Source organism: Lepisma saccharinum, chromosome 6, assembly GCF_977018435.1.
Source record: "Lepisma saccharinum chromosome 6, izLepSacc3.1, whole genome shotgun sequence".
Taxonomy (NCBI): domain Eukaryota; kingdom Metazoa; phylum Arthropoda; class Insecta; order Zygentoma; family Lepismatidae; genus Lepisma; species Lepisma saccharinum.
Window position 1 is genome coordinate 72,643,077 of NC_139234.1, and position 18,290 is coordinate 72,661,366.

An 18,290-nucleotide genomic window follows, 5' to 3' on the forward strand; every position below is an offset into this window, starting at 1 on the left:
CGTCGCTCTGCTAATTGCCCTGGCACTCCGCCCCCCGCGGTCAGCACAGCCGAAATTCTCGGAAACGAGCTGAAGACTTGTCCGAACTCACTGTTGGTGTCACACGTGAATGCACAGAGCATCGAAGCGCACCTCGATAGCTTCAAAGCTATTTTCTCCCCCCTGAATCTCCACTGCATTCTTGTATCGGAGACGTGGCTTAATCCCCTCACACCCTCCAGCATGGTCTCCTTGCGAGGCTACAACGTCTTCCGAAACGACAGGTTGGGGAAACGAGGTGGCGGGGTGATGGCACTGATAAGGGAAGATATTACTGCGGTGGTTGTGGCTAAATCTGACGGTAACTACGCACGAATGACAGAATATCTATTCTTGGAACTTACCATCAACAAACAGAAGCTACTGCTGGCTGTTGCGTACCGTCCACCTGGAACGTGCTTTGTAAATTGTGAGGAGGAACTGGCTAAACTCATTCCCATGTACTCGCATGTATTATTACTGGGCGATCTGAACTTTCATTTAGAAACTGACAAACCTGAAGTAAATAAATTCCGCGCTGCAATCTCTTCTTACAATCTAAATATTTTGAAGCTCGATCCTACCTTCCGCACGGCTACATCGCATTCTTGGCTAGATGTCGTCTTAACAGGAGACTGCTCTCGAATCACCAAACATGGACAAACGAGTGCCTGCGGTCTCTCGTTCCACAATCTTATTTACGTTGCTTACTCGCTCAATGTTCCGAAATCCAAGCCAAACATAATTGAATACCGCGATTTAAAGAAAATTAACCCCGCTTCACTAAACGAAGATGCTACAAGAACCCCATGGAATTCAATAAACAGCTTCACTAATATTAACGATAAGCTTAACGAATTAAATAGTCTAATCTTACACCTTTTCGACAAACATGCTCCACTAAAGAAAAAACGCGTCACGCGGCCTGCTTCCCCCTGGATGACCGACAGCATTCTCGCACTTATGGCGGAGCGCGATTCGGCTCACCGCAGGTTTAAATCTGACAAGCGCCTCAAATCTCCAAATACTTTAAATAGTTTTAATAACTACCGCGTGTTGAGAAATCGATGTAATCAGGCCGTGCGCAACGCAAAGAGAAGGCTTTCTTACGAATTATTAAATATGCAAGGCAACCCCCGAATGTTGTGGAATAACTTAAGAAATCTAGGGCTAGGAGAGAAACGTAACTTAGATCCTACTCGTGTTTCGTCCCTTGATGAATTAAATACGCATTTCTCTCTCTCTAATTCAATGAATAAGGATGCTAAAAATGTTACTATTAGAGCTATAGCAAACCACAAAATAGAAATGATAGAGTTCAATTTTAACCCAGTCTATGAGTTCCAAGTTGCAACTGCAATCGGTCGGATCAAATCTGGTTCTGAAGGAGCCGACAACCTCCCATTGCGACTAATAAAGCTGATTTTACCTCATGTATTGCCATACATCACTGACATTTTTAATCTTTCTCTGCGCTCTGGTATTTTTCCAGATAAGTGGAAAATAGCACACGTTCTTCCTCTCGCCAAGACTGACCCCGCCACTTCCATTGACAATTTCCGACCTATCAGTATTCTTCCCGCGCTATCGAAAGCTTTAGAATACATTGCTCACGACCAAATCAGCCGACATACAAATGAAGTTCTGGCTCCGTTTCAGTCGGGATTTAGACCTAATCACAGCACTAACACCGCCATGACTCACATAACCGACGACGTCAGACAAGCTATGGACTGCAGACAGGCGACAGTTTTAGTTTTATTGGACTACACGAAAGCTTTCCAGTCACTAGACCATGATATTCTCATTTCCAAGCTAAAATCATTTTTTAATTTTACCACCTCTGCAACCGACTGGGTCAAATCCTACTTAACTGGACGTAAACAAAGGGTGATTTATGATGGAAAGTGCTCGGCGCTATCTGAGATCACTTGTGGCGTTCCGCAAGGAAGTGTACTCGGCCCTTTATTATTTTCTTTATACATTAATGACCTGCCAAATATCTTGAAACACTGCCGTTATCACCTGTATGCCGATGACCTCCAGTTGTACTATTCTGCACCCCCAGTAATGTTAAGCGATGGTATTTCCAAGGTTAATGAAGATATAGAGAGGATTGTTAACTGGTCGCTAGACAATGGTATGTATATTAACCCTAACAAAACACAAGCAATTTTGATTGCTTCCGATAAACTGAAACGTTACGTAGATCTTAACATTCTGCCTTCCATTCTTGTAGATTCGACTCACATTCCATTTAACCAAACTGTTAAAGATCTGGGAATTGTATTAGACGGAAATTTATCGTGGTCACATCACACAAGTTCGGCGTGTAGGAAAGCCTTCGCATCTCTGTATTCTATAAGACGCATGGGCAAGTTTCTCCCCACCTCTATCAAGGCCAAACTATGCCAGTCCCTAGTTTTATGCCATTTAGATTATTGTGACGTAGCGTATTCCGGCTTAACAGGTGAGTCAGCTAGACGTCTGCAGAGTGTTCAAAATGCCTGCTTACGATACATTTTTAATTTAAAGTATTGGGACCACCTATCACCTTATTTTCTCAAATTGGGGTGGCTACGTATGCAAGAAACACGAACGCTGCACACTCTGATTTTACTTTACAAAGTTCTCAACCTCAAGTCACCTTCCTATCTCCTCTCTCGCTTCCAATTTCTTCACGAATTTCACGATCGCGACACCAGATCACGGAGCTCCTCAGTTCTCTCCATCCCCGTCCACAGATCAAACTTCTTCTCCAACTCTTTCTCCGTATCGGCTGTAAGACTATGGAATCAGTTGCCAGAAAGCACTAGAGCAGTAAGCTCCGTCACTTCCTTTAGCAGATGTGTTCGCCACTCTCTTCAGAGTAGTCGTTAGATCTTCCCCTGTCAAGCAGACTAAAAAGCATGTGCAAGTGAACGAATTCTTAAAATACCTTGCAGTTACTTAAATACAATTTTAAATTTTGCATTCTTTCATTCCATATTTAGTTTTTTGTGTATTATATATTTTGTATTTTGTGTGTTATATTCAGGGCTTTAAGACTTGTGTGTATGAGTATAATGTGTGTGTGTGGACCTATGTGAAATGACTTAATGTACTTTGTGTATAATATAATAATGTAAAATTTTAAATGTATGGTTGAGTGGAAGAAAAGGCTTTGTACGGCCTTAACTCCGCCATTTAAAACAAGGCATTAATAAATAAATAATAAATAAATAAATAAGTCAAAATGATGGACCCGATTACAGAAATTTATTCTGTGAAATATAATAAACATAGTTATTGTGAGACATGCACTTCGAAAGGTTAACTTTCAAAGTTTAGTTTCCACTTTCTACCGCTAGGAGTCAGCAGCGAGCAGGAAAATGGCGTTGACTGGAGAACAGAGATCTTTCTATGTGCTTGATTATCATGTGAAAAAGTCTGTGATTAGTGTGCAACGGCATTTTCGTACCAAATATCAGAGAGGGCCATTCGTAAGTGGTATGAACATTCCAGAGATTCGGGCTGCATCTGTAACCAAAAATCAACTGGCCGTCCGTCGACTGGGGAAGAGACAGTGGAACGAGTGCGCACATGTTTCGTGCGGAGTCCACGGAAGTCCACCTACCGGGCAGTGAGAGAACTTCAACTTCCACAGAAAACTGTCTGGCAGGTTCTGCGGAAATGTTTGCAAATGAAACCCTAAAGCTTGCAACTAGTTCAAGCCTTAAAAGACACTGATGATGCTTTGTGCGCATCCTTCTGTGCTGATTTCCTCGCATTAATGGAAACGGATGGGTTCTCTGAGAGGTTAATTTACAGTGATGAAGCAACTTTTCACCTTTCAGGGAAAGCGATCAGACACAACGTAAAGATTTGGGGAACTGCTAACCCCAATGAATTTGTGGAACTCGAACGTGATTCTCCCAAAGTAAATGCCTTTTGTGCCATTTTCCATGAAAAGATTTATGGGCCCTTTTTCTCCCATGAACGTACTGTGACAGGACTTGTTTTCCTCGACATGCTGCAACTATGGCTCCTTCCACAGCTTGCAGAGGATAGTGCAGATTTCATTCTCCAATTGGATGGTGCCCCTGCGCATTACCATGGTAGCGTTCGGGACCATCTCAATGGGGCATTGGAACAACGTTGGATAGGCCTGCATCTCCGGAGAATCGACCTCTCCTTCATTGGCCACCTCGTTCCTCCAACTTGACCCCATGTGATTTCTTCATGTGGGGTTTTGTCAAGAATCATGTTTACGTACCACCACTTCCAACAACATTGGATGACCTGCATGCCCGCATCACAGCAGCCATTGCTGATATTGACCACAACATGCTACACAAGGTTTGGCAGGAGATAAGACTATCGGCTTGATGTGTGCCGTGTTACAAGAGGTGCTCACATATAACACTTGTGATTTGTTTGAAAAAATCTTTAACAGTTTACTTTTCTTAGCACATGTCTCACAATAACATTTGTTTATTATATTTCACAGAATAAATGTCTGAAATCGGGTCCATCATTTTGACTTACCCTGTATAGTTTTTTTGGGAAATGCTAAGTTGAATGAGTATGAAATGGCAGACAGTAATGTCTTGTATGCTTCATTCACTTCAGTTTGGTGATATAGGTCATCCCACGATTCTTTACTAATTAAATATAAGGTATGCCCAAATGAAAAGGAGACCTTTGCTATAGCAGCGTTGTATCTAATCGAAGAAGGTAAATATGTTTGCCGATAGATGGCCTGGTGTTTGTCAAAGTTTGCAGGTGTAGCGAACGGCTTCGCCTGCTATTTCCTCAGTTGGTGAGAGTTGTTTTGTGCGGACGGGTGCATTATGGATTCCTCCAGATCAGCGCAGAGAGCTGTAATCCAATTTCTTCACGCAGAAGGCGAGCATGCTTCACAAATTTATCGCAGGATGAAGGACCTCTACACATCGACTGGCGGTACTGCTCAGGCTTAAACAGGCCATCAAAAACAAGCACAGAGTTAAGCTCTCGAAGGAGATAGTGCTGTTCCAGTACAACGCTAGGCCACATGTGGCCAAGAAGACCCTCGACCTGCTGAGAACATTTCAATGGGAAGTCCTCACACATCCTCCATACAGCCCGATATTTCCCCATGTGACTCCCATATCTTCAGCACCTTAAAACAATCAATGAAAGGTCAACGGTTCACCTGTGACAAGGAAGGCAGAACACCATGGAAAACTGGATCCGTAAGCAACCCAGGAGTTTCTACACTGAAGCCATCCACTCCCTTCCTACGTGCTGGGATCAGTGCCTCAATTTCAATGGCAGTTATGTGTAGGTATCATGTTACATATTAATTGTAATTCACATATTATGTAATGCAAATATTCTATCAAATAATATTCTTTAGATATAACTGTAGTCTCCTTTTCATTTGGGCATACCATATAGTTAAAGAAATTAAAATTAGCTTCATTATATTCTCTTTTTGTACTATTTATGTGTTTGCGTGGTGAGTGTTTTTGGTGTATGTTTTGTTCTGTAGTAATTTTTATGCATTGTGCGTCATGATCTGAAAAACCAGTACTAATTGTATTAACCCTGTATTCAAGTCAATGTTCAAGAAAACCTGATCAATTGCTGTTTTTGAAGTTGATGTGATTCGTGTGGGTACTCTCACTACTGTCAGATTGTGAGCTTTCATGAATATTTCTACCTCGTTGACTACGTTTTAACTCAGGAAATCAATGTTAAAATCTCCTATTAGTATGAATTTGAATTTTTTGTTGGAATAAGCATCTAATATTACATCTAGTTTCCTAGTAAAGTTGCTAATATTGCTGTCGGGTGTTCTGTAGAGTGGAATTTCAAATTCCTTTTTCCTCATTCAGATAATTAAACTCTTTACTTCCTTTTACTTTCATGTTGTTTTTTACGAATATGCATGACCCACCCCTATTTTTTTTTATCTCTGTAGAAACTGGTTGCATGGGTGAAATTTGGAAGATTTATGTAGTTAATTTCTTCTTTCCGCAGCCAGTGTTCTGTTAGACATATTACATCAATGTTAGATAATTCATTTTGAATAAATATTTCTAAATTAAGTATTTTTGCTGTGGTGAGGCCTTGTACATTTTGATGAAATACGTTTAGAAAGTTTTCTTTTGTATATTCTTTTTTATCATGAGCATCTTTCCAAAACTTTTGATTTTTTGTTATCACTCTTGTCACTTGGTTCTGCAATAAAAAATCTTCATTAAGTTTATGTGGTACACGTTTTTCCCTTTTTGACAGCCTTTGAGCTCCGTCAGTTGTATTCACTATTTCATTTTTTTCTGGTGGATTGTCACTCACTTTATCTTCACAGTGGAACACATTACACAATGATTCTTTACTCACCCTTTTAGTAGATTCATTTATTACCTGTTCTTCTTCAACTGCATCCTTTTTCTTTATCTTCTTGAGCTCCTTTTCACTATTTGACACTTCCACTAGGGTTTCCTTCTCCTTTCCAGTAGAGCGAGGTGCAGGGAGGACTATAGGATCATTGCTGTTATGTGGGGATGTTTTGTTCAGCAGTAAGCAGAGTTTATTGCATAGATCGTCTTTGCCCCTTCTATTCAAATGATGACCATGGGTAGTAATATTGCTGATACTCAACATTTTTACTGTGGGGAAGAATTTGCACACTTTCGAGATTTTTGAGTTTACCCTTTCAATTTCCATGTTTACACAAGCGGTTGGTATGAGATCATACCTATGTGGGACTTCTGTAACAATAACATTTGTGTTTTGTATAGTTTCGAAGCACTTTTTTAGCACTGGTATCAAATATTTTGCTTCATTTTTGGCAATATCATTTGATCCACCCATTATAATTACAAAGTCTTTGCTTCCGTAGTTCTTGCATATGGAAGCTGCTGAGTTCACTACTTCATTCACTGGGGCACCCAGTTTAGTGTATCCAGTTACTTCGTACTTATTGCATTTCTCTGTCATTTTTGATGCAATGCCACGACTATGACTATCCCCCAAAATTAAAACCTTACCTTTGCACTGTTTATTTGGTGTGTATTTGTTCTGTTTTAGGAGTTTACCTGATTCGATGCCATTTTCTTTTTTGCTCGGCCTGGTTATGTAGACAGACTTTGTTGTTGTGGGGTTAGTTTCTGCACTGTATAGCAACGCATAAGGATTTTGATGTACAAAATTGTCCGAAACTGTGTTATTTTGACTGTTTGTGCTGGTACGCAAATTCATTGCTGTTTTTTTTTTTGTTTACACTACACTTAACTACTTCTGACCATATCTTTTCTTCTTTTTGTTCCTTTTTTGCATTTAGCAGTTCACGTTTATCTGCTTCAAGCACTTTTATGATTGTATCCTGCTTCGCATCTGAAGTTTTCTGTCCATTGCCAAATGAAGTACAAAAGTCTACCGTCATGGAAAGAAGAGTTGATTTCGTCAGTCTTATTTGTTGGAGGTACGTAGATCACATTTCTCACCACACGCAGTCATTGAGTTGAAAGAGCAATAAATATTTGGTTTTCTTAGAATGTAAATATACTGGTTTCTAAATTACATCTAAATGTCATCATAAGATTTAAAGTCCTAGGTACTTAGAACTGCCAGGCAATAGTAGATTTTACTAACTGGTAACATATAAATTTGCATAACTAAAAAAAAAAAACTACCCCCCTGAGAAAGGAAATCACAAATACGACACTGATTGGGGCATCATCCTACAAAGCAAGCAGCTTAATTCACACACTGTTATAATGGGAATCTTTATACTCTCCAGCTTGAAAACAAAATGTCTGAGGAAGGAACAGCATGCTCCAGAAACATAGCATAAAATGTGTGTAAGAACCACGAATCAGGGGTAAAGAGCAAGCAAGAAATCTGTCACACTAGAAGAATTTTGAAGCTATCGAACTCACCAGGAAGTGCTCTAGTGCCTTTTGATTTATGCCACTTTGTACATTGTAGATAAGAACAGAGCTAGCGAGGGCTGTTACAGAGAAGAGTAGGGCATCTTCAGTCTTGGAACTCTTCTCATCAAAGACACCTTGGGTATCTACCAGTACAATGCCCACCTGTGAGGGGGAAAAAAGTAAATTAGGAAATTAATTTCAGAAAGAAATCTGCAACACAAACTCTTAGAACTTTGAATTACAAAAAAGGCTTAATATTGGCAAGATTAAGAATGGTTCTAGCATGTTGTAGGATTACTATTATTATTCCTCTCCCTACCCTGCAAAAAAAAGAAGAAGGTCAGGCTAGAGCCTGGCCAGATCTGCTGTCTTGATTTTCTCTCTGCTGTTATCACAACAAAAATTAAAAGACAAAGGCATTTCTATTGTTACACAGAACCTATGTTTCATAGTGGGTTAAAGTGAACTGATCCATCCTACTAAAATTTACTGCAAACCCTCTTCAGGATTCAGATTCACACATAAAAATTCCAACCACCCACCTGGACAAAAACATAACATTTGGAACAACTTTCTCAAAAGAGCCTTGCACTTAAGTTCCAACAACAAAGTGTTACAAGAAGAATTGTCTACATTACGGCAAAATGCCATCCTCAATGGTTACAATCCCAACATCACAGACCACAATCTACAAAAAGTTACACAAAGAAAAAGCAGGAAGCAAAAATTCCAACTGCCATCATGATGAAGAGGATTGTTGACAATAGATAAGTATACCATATGAACCAGGCCTATCCACTACAGGACAAAGCTTATTGAGTTTTGAAACTTATTATAAAGATCCTCTAATGAACGAACTATGGTATCTACAGTATTAAATGTGAATGCAACAGGAAATATATAGGCCACTGCAAGAGACCTATCAAGGACAGATTCTCAGACTACTTAGGGTAGATCTGGAGTGAAACCAACAACCAATCACCACAAGATTGTGATTCCTTTTTGGCACACCAAAAGAAAAATAGAAAGGGGCGTTTATCTCAATTTAAATGACAACTTCTGTGGGAATCTGTTCATCATGGTACAGGACAATTAAACTTTAAAAAAAAAAAATCTATGGACATCAGCTCGAACAAGCCAGTACTTACCAATAATTTATGACTGCAACACCATCTTCTGGCAGATAGAATATCAGAAATTTGGTCGCTTATTCCTCATGGCCTCTTGACCAGCTGTGACAATGACTCCAGGATTGAATCAAAAGCTCAGACAGACTTTTAAAGTATTTTTTATTTTGCTGTTTATTTGTTTTGTATGGTTCTTGCTGGCACTTGATGTAAGAAGTTTTTAATGTCATAAGAAAGATGATGCCATAATTGTGGGTGATCTAAAGCAAAAATTGGCCCTGAGAACAGATTGTGCCTAGTTGACAGAAAATAGGGAACTATTTGTAGACTGCTGTGCCTTAAATGAGATGGTTATTGGAGGTACACTTTTTTGCACACAAAAATATACATAAATTCTCTTGCTTATCTCCTGATTATAGAAGCCGAAATCAGAATGGACACAAAGCTTTAAGCAGGAAAAGTACATCAAATATCAAATATCCTGTCTCAAAAGAAAACTATCGTCCAGTGAGAAGTAAGGAGGGAGTAGTTCTTACAAACAGGGAAAATTAGCTTAACAGATGAAGAAATATTGGAGCACAGAATAAGGCAAGGATGTATTTTGTTTTTGTTACCAAAAAGATTTTTATTGGTAAGTGATGAAGTAACGAAATGGATAACAGAAGGAAACTTGAGAGGCATAAATTGGGGTCTCGCAAAACAGCTAGAAGATTTGAACTTTGCATATGACATTTGTTTATTATGTTATACATACCAAAATATGGAAAAGAAACTAAGAGATCTGGACATAGAAAAAAAAGAGTTGGACTAAGGATGTACTAGAAGTGCATGAAAATGAAATCATAAAGAAAAAAATTTAAAAAGATGGAAAATTTTGGATTGAACAAAAAATATATAGAAGAGGTCAAAGAGTTCATGTACTTGGGAAGAATAGTGACAATAAAGGTTGAACAGAGGAAGGTGTTAGAACAAGGATCAGGGGAGCAAACATGGCCTTTATTCAGCTGATTAAAGTTTGGAATGTCAGTGAAATTTAGATTGGAATGAAGTTGCAATTTTCAGAACTATTGGTGAAGTCAGTTTTTCTTTATGGATGAAAAACATAGAGATAGTAAGGACTTGAACCTTGGACCCTAAGTGACACATGAACCTTGGACCATCAGTGACACAATCGTAAGTCCATCATTCAACATGTTTGGTGACTGAGGCAGCATCCCTGGATTGTGCAAATACTTCACTTCATTCTAGTCTTCTTTGATTTCTTTCCCTGGGAGTGTTTTTCATACAAACTATGCATGACACTTTGCTTCATGCTAGTGTTTCTTCACTGCAACACCAGAAGAAAACCTTCTGCACACTCGACGCCCTTAGAGAGCTTTCAGACCAAAGCATCAAGCGACAAATAACTTGGGGAGGAAAAAGCCTTCACATGATATACTGCATTGTCACTCAAATTGGGCCAATTTCTTGATAGTGTGCATAATGTTATCTCAGTCTGTTGGTCATGCATGCAAAATGAATGAAGACTTGAAGGGACCACATTGCATATCATTTGCAGCTTGTCACTTTGGTCTGAAACCTCTCTCAGGATGCAGAGAAACACAGCAAAGAGATATCTTGTGTCTAACAAGAAGGTAAAAAAAATTGAGATGTAGTGCGAGAAATGTGGAGTAATTCTTAACCTCGGTCAGGGACGTCAGATCTTATTTGAGACAGAGGGGGGGGGGGGGGGGAGGTTTTCCAAACAAAGAACCGATTTTTACAATCTCTTTCCCTCCTTTATATATATATATATATATACAGGGTGATTGGTAATTCGACCTATTCCTGGAAAGGGGTAATACTAGAGCACATTAGCAATAAATTTGACCCTATGCACCGGGGGTCGGAAATCAATGGGTTTCGAGTTATTGCAGTTTATAGATTTTCGTGAAATATTCCGACTTGCGACAAAAAACTAATAATTGTGAAAAAACTACTACACCCTGGACACTTAATGGACACGTTGCTAACAGCTGACGAATGAGTGACTACTGGGGAAGAAATTCATGCCCAAAATTCCCATACCCACAGAAAGAAACAGTCATTGGTGCACACGTCATGAAGAAATTTGGAAATTATCGTTTAAATCGAAGAGGTTTACTCAAAAAATTGGTAACACACAGCGTAAAAATTACGGAAAAAACTTCCTCGTTTCATAAGCTCTCCAAAAAATACAAATGTTGTCAACTGGCACACGGGTTGGGGGAAAAATCTGAATAAAAAGCAAAGAAGGCATGTTGTAGACCTCTTTGTAAAGTGAAAAGAAGTTGTCGGTTGTGAGAAATAAAGGTACGAAAATGAGTGAAATAATAATGTTATTTACCATTCTCATGATTCAAGGTTGTCAGAATTAACTGTTACGAAAACTACAAATCCTGTTCAAATTGCCTCCCTCGGTTACATATGCAAGCACGCAGCCTGCGGCATACTTCAGACACAGTCACTCGCGTTGACAAACTGTCTCTTATGTCTCAATTCTCTCTCTCAACTCTTCTTGGGAATCCACTGGTGTACTGTAGACTAACTCTTTCATGTGACCCAAAATGTAAAAGTCGCATGCTATTGAGGATACTGAAGACCCCCATCACCTGACAAGAATTCTGTGGATGGAAGAATCGAAATTCGACGGCGATGGTATTACGAATTTTCATAATGTGCATTTTTGGGCTCCTAAGGGTCATAACCCAAGAAAATCTAAAGAAAATTCTCACTAAATGTGTGGATGGGAATCATCCACAATCATGTGATCGGGCCATTCCTTCTGCCACAAAAACTAAACGGGATTACCTACAAAAACTTCCTAAGGGAAGAATTGAAGACGCTGCTGGAGGATGTGCCGCTCGCCACAAGATGGCGTATGATTTACCAACATGATGGCTGCCCAGCCCACTATTTCCTGGGTGTGCAACAGTGGCTGGACGACAATTATCCCATGCAATGGATTGGTCGAGGCAGCCCGAAACCCTGGCCAGCGAGGAGTCCGGATTTTACACAATGCGACTTTTGCATTTGGGGTCACATGAAAGAGTTAGTCTACAGTACACCAGTGGATTCCCAAGAAGAGTTGAGAGAGAGAATTGAGACATAAGAGACAGTGTGTCAACGCGAGGGACTGTGTCTGAAGTATGCCGCAGGCTGCGTGCTTGCATATGTAACCGAGGGAGGCAATTTGAACAGGATTTGTAGTTTTCGTAACAGTTATTTCTGACAACCTTGAATCATGAGAATGGTAAATAACATTATTATTTCACTCATTTTCGTACCTTTATTTCTCACAACAGACAACTTCTTTTCACTTTACAAAGAGGTCTACAACGTGCCTTCTCTGCTTTTTATTCAGATTTTTTGTATTTTTATTTGTATATTTTTGGAGAGCATATGAAAAAAGTTTTTTCCGTCATTTTTACACGCTCACATCAGGTAAACTCGTTTTCGTTCCTTTATTTCTCACAACCGACAACTTCTTTTTACTTTACAAACAGGTCTACAACGTGCCTTCTCTGCTTTTTATTCAGATTTTTCCCCCAACCCGTGTGCCAGTTGACAACATTTGTATGAAACGAGGAAGTTTTTTCTGTAATTTTTACGCTAAGTGTGTTACCATTTTTTTGAGTAATCCTCTTCGATTTAAATGATAATTTCCAAATTTCTTCATGACGTGTGCACCAATGACTGTTTCTTTCTGTGGGTATGGGAATTTTGGGCATGAATTTTTTTCCCAGTAGTCACTCATTCGTCAGCTGTTAGCAATGTGTCCAGGGTGTAGTAGTTTTTTCACAATTATTAGTTTTTTGTCAGAAGTCGGAATATTTCACGAAAATCTACAAACTGCAATAACTCGAAACCCATTGATTTCTGACCCCCGGTGCATAGGGTCAAATTTATTGCAAATGTGCTCTAGTATTACCCCTTTCCAGGAATAGGTTGAATTACCAATCACCCTGTATATATACAAATGATGAAGGAGACAGTAAACACTTACCACACGAAGATAAATAATTGTATACTTCGCGATCGGAGTCGCATTTTCAAGGTAGAAAGAAAGATCGGCGTCACATGGAGTAGAGGCACAGAATACTGACCATAGCATCTCTACGATCAGTGTTGCCAGAAACATTTGATAGATAACTAAAAGTACTTTAACCAGTGTTTACTGTAAGGTGGGTGGATAGTTTTGGGGAGGAGAGGAAATGGTTACTGGTTGGCTAGGTTCAGTCCGGGGGGTATAGTGGCATGCATGCCTGCTATATAGGCCCTTTCTCATCGCCTGCAGAAAGAGGCCTTCCTAGATGTGGACATCCACATTGCGGGAGACCACTTGGAAACTTCCATAAACATCAAACCGACCAACCACCTCCAGTATCTCCACTACTCCAGCTCACACCCCTATAACACCAAAAAAGACATCCCATTTTCCCTTGCTCTCAGAGGCCAGCACCTCAACTCATCCCCCTCATCCCACCAAAACTACAACCTAAGCCTGCACCAAGCCCTAACCACCCGTGGCTACCCCTTCCACCCTCATCAACAAACAAATCACTAGTGCCACCCACCTCCCACAACTGCATCAAACAACCCAAAAACAACCCCTCAACTCTGATCACCCAATACCACTCCAACATTATGAAAATCAGACATACCCTCCACCTTCTCCTCCCCATCCTGTACAGTGATCCTGACACCAGGGTACAGCGCCTTGAATAACGTAGTGTGGAAAACGACCCAAGAAACTGGTTCCCCGAGACGATGACAAGTAGATGGCAGTGCGATCGACCCAGGTGCTAATTTTGTTATGAAAGTAATGAGGCTTAGTTAGTTTTTGGAATATATTGTGTAGATTTGTTTCTCTAGAAAGGCGGTAAGTGAATTGATGGAAACAGTTATATTTGTGGAGTGATTTGCAGTCACAAAATGGCATTAATTTGGAAAGAAAAGTAAAATAAAATTAATAAATAAATAGCATGCGTAACACAAGAAGAAACATCGCAATGTGATTCCGGACGTCAGGACTTGGACTGTGTATTATAGTTTATTTTTCTATGTTATTAGAATATAAATAGTATCCTGAGAGATATTTCATACCGAGGCGACAAACCACAAATGTCGCTTGAAAGCGAGCAGTCGGAAATCAATGCAGCCTTTCGAACCGTAGGGACAAAAGCTCTGACTGCACCGTTTCCTTAAGGAGATTTTACACCAAAGCGACACGCGACAAACGATACGAGGATTTCACACCAAAGCGACACGGGTCATTCGGTCCAAGGCAACTTTCATACCGAAGTGACACATGTTGCTTGGAAAGGAGCCAATCAAGAGCAACATTTCACATCGTAGCGGCATGACGGGAAGCACAGGCCAGCGTTCGGTTGGTGAAATCCTCAAGCGATAAGTGTCGCGTGCCGCTTGTCGCTTTGGTGCGCAATCTCACTAAAGCAAGACACTCATTGCATCGCGTATGCACGAACAACAAACCACGGCAACATGTTGCAAGCTATTGAGGAAATGGCCCAGTTTGAGCGACGCAGAAGCGACAAAGCGACACGTGTGGCTTATCGTGTCGCCTAGATCTGTTGTTGTAATGTGCGGTTTATCGTGTCACCTATCTGTTGTTCGCAAGCAACGCTTGCTAATAGACTGAAGGCACCATGTCGCTTGTCACTTAGTTGGGAACTCCCCCTGTAGCACGTCGCTTCGGTCTCAGCACCCTTCCTTTAAGGAGCTTTCCAACCGAAGTAACAAGTAGCACGCGAATACGCCATATGAACGTGTCGTTTGCTGTTTGGACCCTCATGTGCAATGAATGCTATTTTACAGTCTGGAAGTGTGTGTCACTAGTGTGACAGTGTGAACATCCCGTGTCGCTTGTCCCATTGGTTTGAAAGTTGCCTTACACTCATGTCGATGGCACTAAGAAAGTTTTGTGGGGTTCCCCTTGTCGTTTCATGCAATCATCATTATCATCATCGCCGCGATTAGTTTAAAGCGGAAGAAAAGAGACAGTAAATATCAAAAATACAAATGCTTCAGTGTGTATATCTTTAAAAGAAATGATGATGATGATGATAATAATAATGAACCTAATTCATACACAAAAATTTAGTTGCCAAGAGCATTCCACGCGTATTTTTTCTCCCGTATTATTAACGAAAGTATGACGATAACAGGACGTGGTCGACTGTCTAGAATGTTCGTTAATATCTTCGCGACCACTGTACCAAATATCATAGCAATTATCACGTTCATAGAAATGCTTCATGTAAAAGAATCAGACGTTGCAGCGAAAACTCCATTTACTTCCATTATAAGCAGTCGAACACCAAGCACCGGTGTCAACACCAGCGCCTCTAGCGGATCATTTTCAAGTGGAACCAGCCAGAGAGCGCAGAAGCATGCCGTTTTCCACACTACGTTATTCTAGGTGCTGTAACCAGGGACATCTTTCAGGATAAACCAAGGGTCGTCTTCCGTCGAGCAACCTCCAAAACATCTTGGTTCGAAACACTCCTACCTCTTCCACACCACTCCCTCCAGCTCACAGGTGCAACAACCCCAGATGCAAGACCTGCCCCATACTTATCACCTCCCCCACCCTCCTGATCCCCACAGCAGCAGGTGAGTTTACCCTTCACCCTAAGGGCACCTGCCACTCATCCAACCTAATTTACACCCTCATCTGCCAAATCTGTGGCAACTTCTACTTAGGCGAAACCTCCACCTCCTTGAACCTAAGGATCAATAATCACCGTTCCTCCACCCAAAACTCTGACTTCACTGTTGCCATCCACACCAAGAGCCATAACACCACCTTCAATAACTGCTTCCGTGTTGCCATCATCCATCTTTTACCCCCACCCCCCCACTCTGACACATATTTCCCCAGGCAATGGGAAAGGATCTATATAGCAGGCATGCATGCCACTATACCCCCTGGACTCTACCTAGCCAACCAGTAACCATTTCCTCTCCTCCCCGAAACTACCCACCCACCTTACAGTAAACACTGGTTAAAGTACTTTTCGTTATCTATCAACTGTTTCTGGCAACACTGATCGTAGAGATGCTACGGTCAGTATTCTGTGCCTCTACTCCATGTGACGCTGATCTTTCTTCCTTCTACCTTGAAAATGCGACTCAGATCGCGAAATATAGAATTATTTATCTTCGTGTGGCAAGTATTTACTGTCTCCTTCATCATTTGTATTTATCCGCCCTTCTGGCACCTTTTCTGATCCTATTTGTGTTTTATATATATATATATATGGTACAAGAATATAAAAGTACATATATGCATATGTACATAATTACATTATTACATAATTATATATACATATTTATGTATGTAAACATTATATATATATATATATATATATATATATATATATATATATATATATATATATAATTAATTATTAATGCATATTATATTGTGTTTCTGACAATTCCAATAAATATATTAACCAACCATTCGATGTTCTGTTGATTTATTTAATGTCGTTTATTCTTACTAGGGATGGGCCGATATGAAATTTTGGCCGATACCGATAAAGTACCGATATAAAATTTATCGATACCGATAACTGATATTCTACCGATCCGATACAAAATTAGAAACGGTCCTTGAAGAACCTGAAAGGTTCATTGACCTCCTTAATAAATGTGTGTTTCAAGGTGACTGCAGTGCAAGAGAAGTTGCATATTTAGACACTTACTTTTTTAGAAAGTAGGGCATGGAGATTATCCATAAAAATTACAACAAAATGGCAGAATTTTGCACTAAATTATCAAACATTTATCGATATATCAGATCGGTAAAATAATCGGTAATTTTACCGATAAACCGATATGCCTATATCGGCCGATACCGATAGAGTACCGATTAATCGGTTCCATCCCTAATTCTTACTTTAATCTAAATGGGGCAGATGAGGGGAGGATAAATAAATCTCTCCTTCCGCAGGTACTATAACTGTCAAGAAAGTTTCCATGTTCATCATATATTTTCATGGGCAGGAGTATTCTGTAGAGGAAGAAATTTCCTCGGTCCCTAAGACATCTTACTTCTTATCTTACTTCTTTTCGTCATGCAGACCTCCGTCGTGTAGTGGTTATCACAGCATGCTACATAGCCATGGGTCATGGGTTTGAATTCTGGCTTGGGCATAGGCATTATTTGTGGATGTCCTTTCATCAATTTCATCATTCCATCACTCATTCTCATGTTCGCGATTAGCCAAAAGTGGCAGAAAAGTGAAAGTAAAATAAACTAAATCAACGAATCAGTATACAATTCTTTTAATCAAAAGTGTGTGAAGACCTCTACTGCCAAAAAATTAAGTCATTTAGATAAAAATAGGAGTTCCAATGAAATTTTCTGTGCTATTAAAGAAAATCGATAAACATAGGGAAATATTGCATATGGTACTGTTAGAAAAAAAAGAAAGTGAGAAAAATTTGATTTGAATTCAACATTATACCCAGGGCTCAAAGAAGCTGGATTATGGATTAGATTTTCAGAACAAACGGTTACAGGATTAACACTGTGGTGTTTCTTCACATATGGAAATGCTGAGCATATAGTTTTTAATACTATACGTGTAATTTGATGAAAATACATGCACTCAAGAATCCGTTGTCGTCTTGAAGGTGCCATGATAATGATCTAAAAAAATGAAATCAACTCCACATATTTTCAACTATCTCTTGTAGTAGTGTGCACTATTCCCAAAAACATTTTGCTTTTACAGGACATATATTTACAACACTTCCACAAAAGAATATAAAATATTAACAACATATTAGCTATCAAACACATTGCTTAGTGTGAAAAAATAAATTACACCAGAATGTGGTGTTTTTCACACCTCTCAACTTCACAAATCAATAACTCTTCGGTGAGATGTTTCAGATTTGAGAGAAATTTTTCATGAGAATCATATGAAAGGCGGAGGGTGCAATTGCCCCCTCTCCCCTCAACTGAGATGTTAGAAAAGGAGAACCTGTTTCCTCAACATCTAAAACAAAAGATCACCCCTTTCGAAGTAAAAATAAATGACCCGTGAACATAAGAATAAATTATGATACTTCTTTTTGACGTCTAAAATTAAGTGATCGGTCAGCCACGTTTAGACACAATGTCTAAAAAAAACTAACAGTAAAGCTTAAATGAACCTAGCAGGTGAGAACTAAAAAAAAAAGGGGG

General features: G+C 39.7%; 1 protein-coding gene across 1 annotated transcript in view; it reads right to left on the reverse strand.

Moving 5' to 3' along the window:
• Positions 1-18,290, reverse strand: part of LOC145988878 (uncharacterized) — a 165,798-nt gene that overhangs the window by 115,354 nt on the left and 32,154 nt on the right. The gene's annotated exons all lie outside the window — the stretch shown is intronic.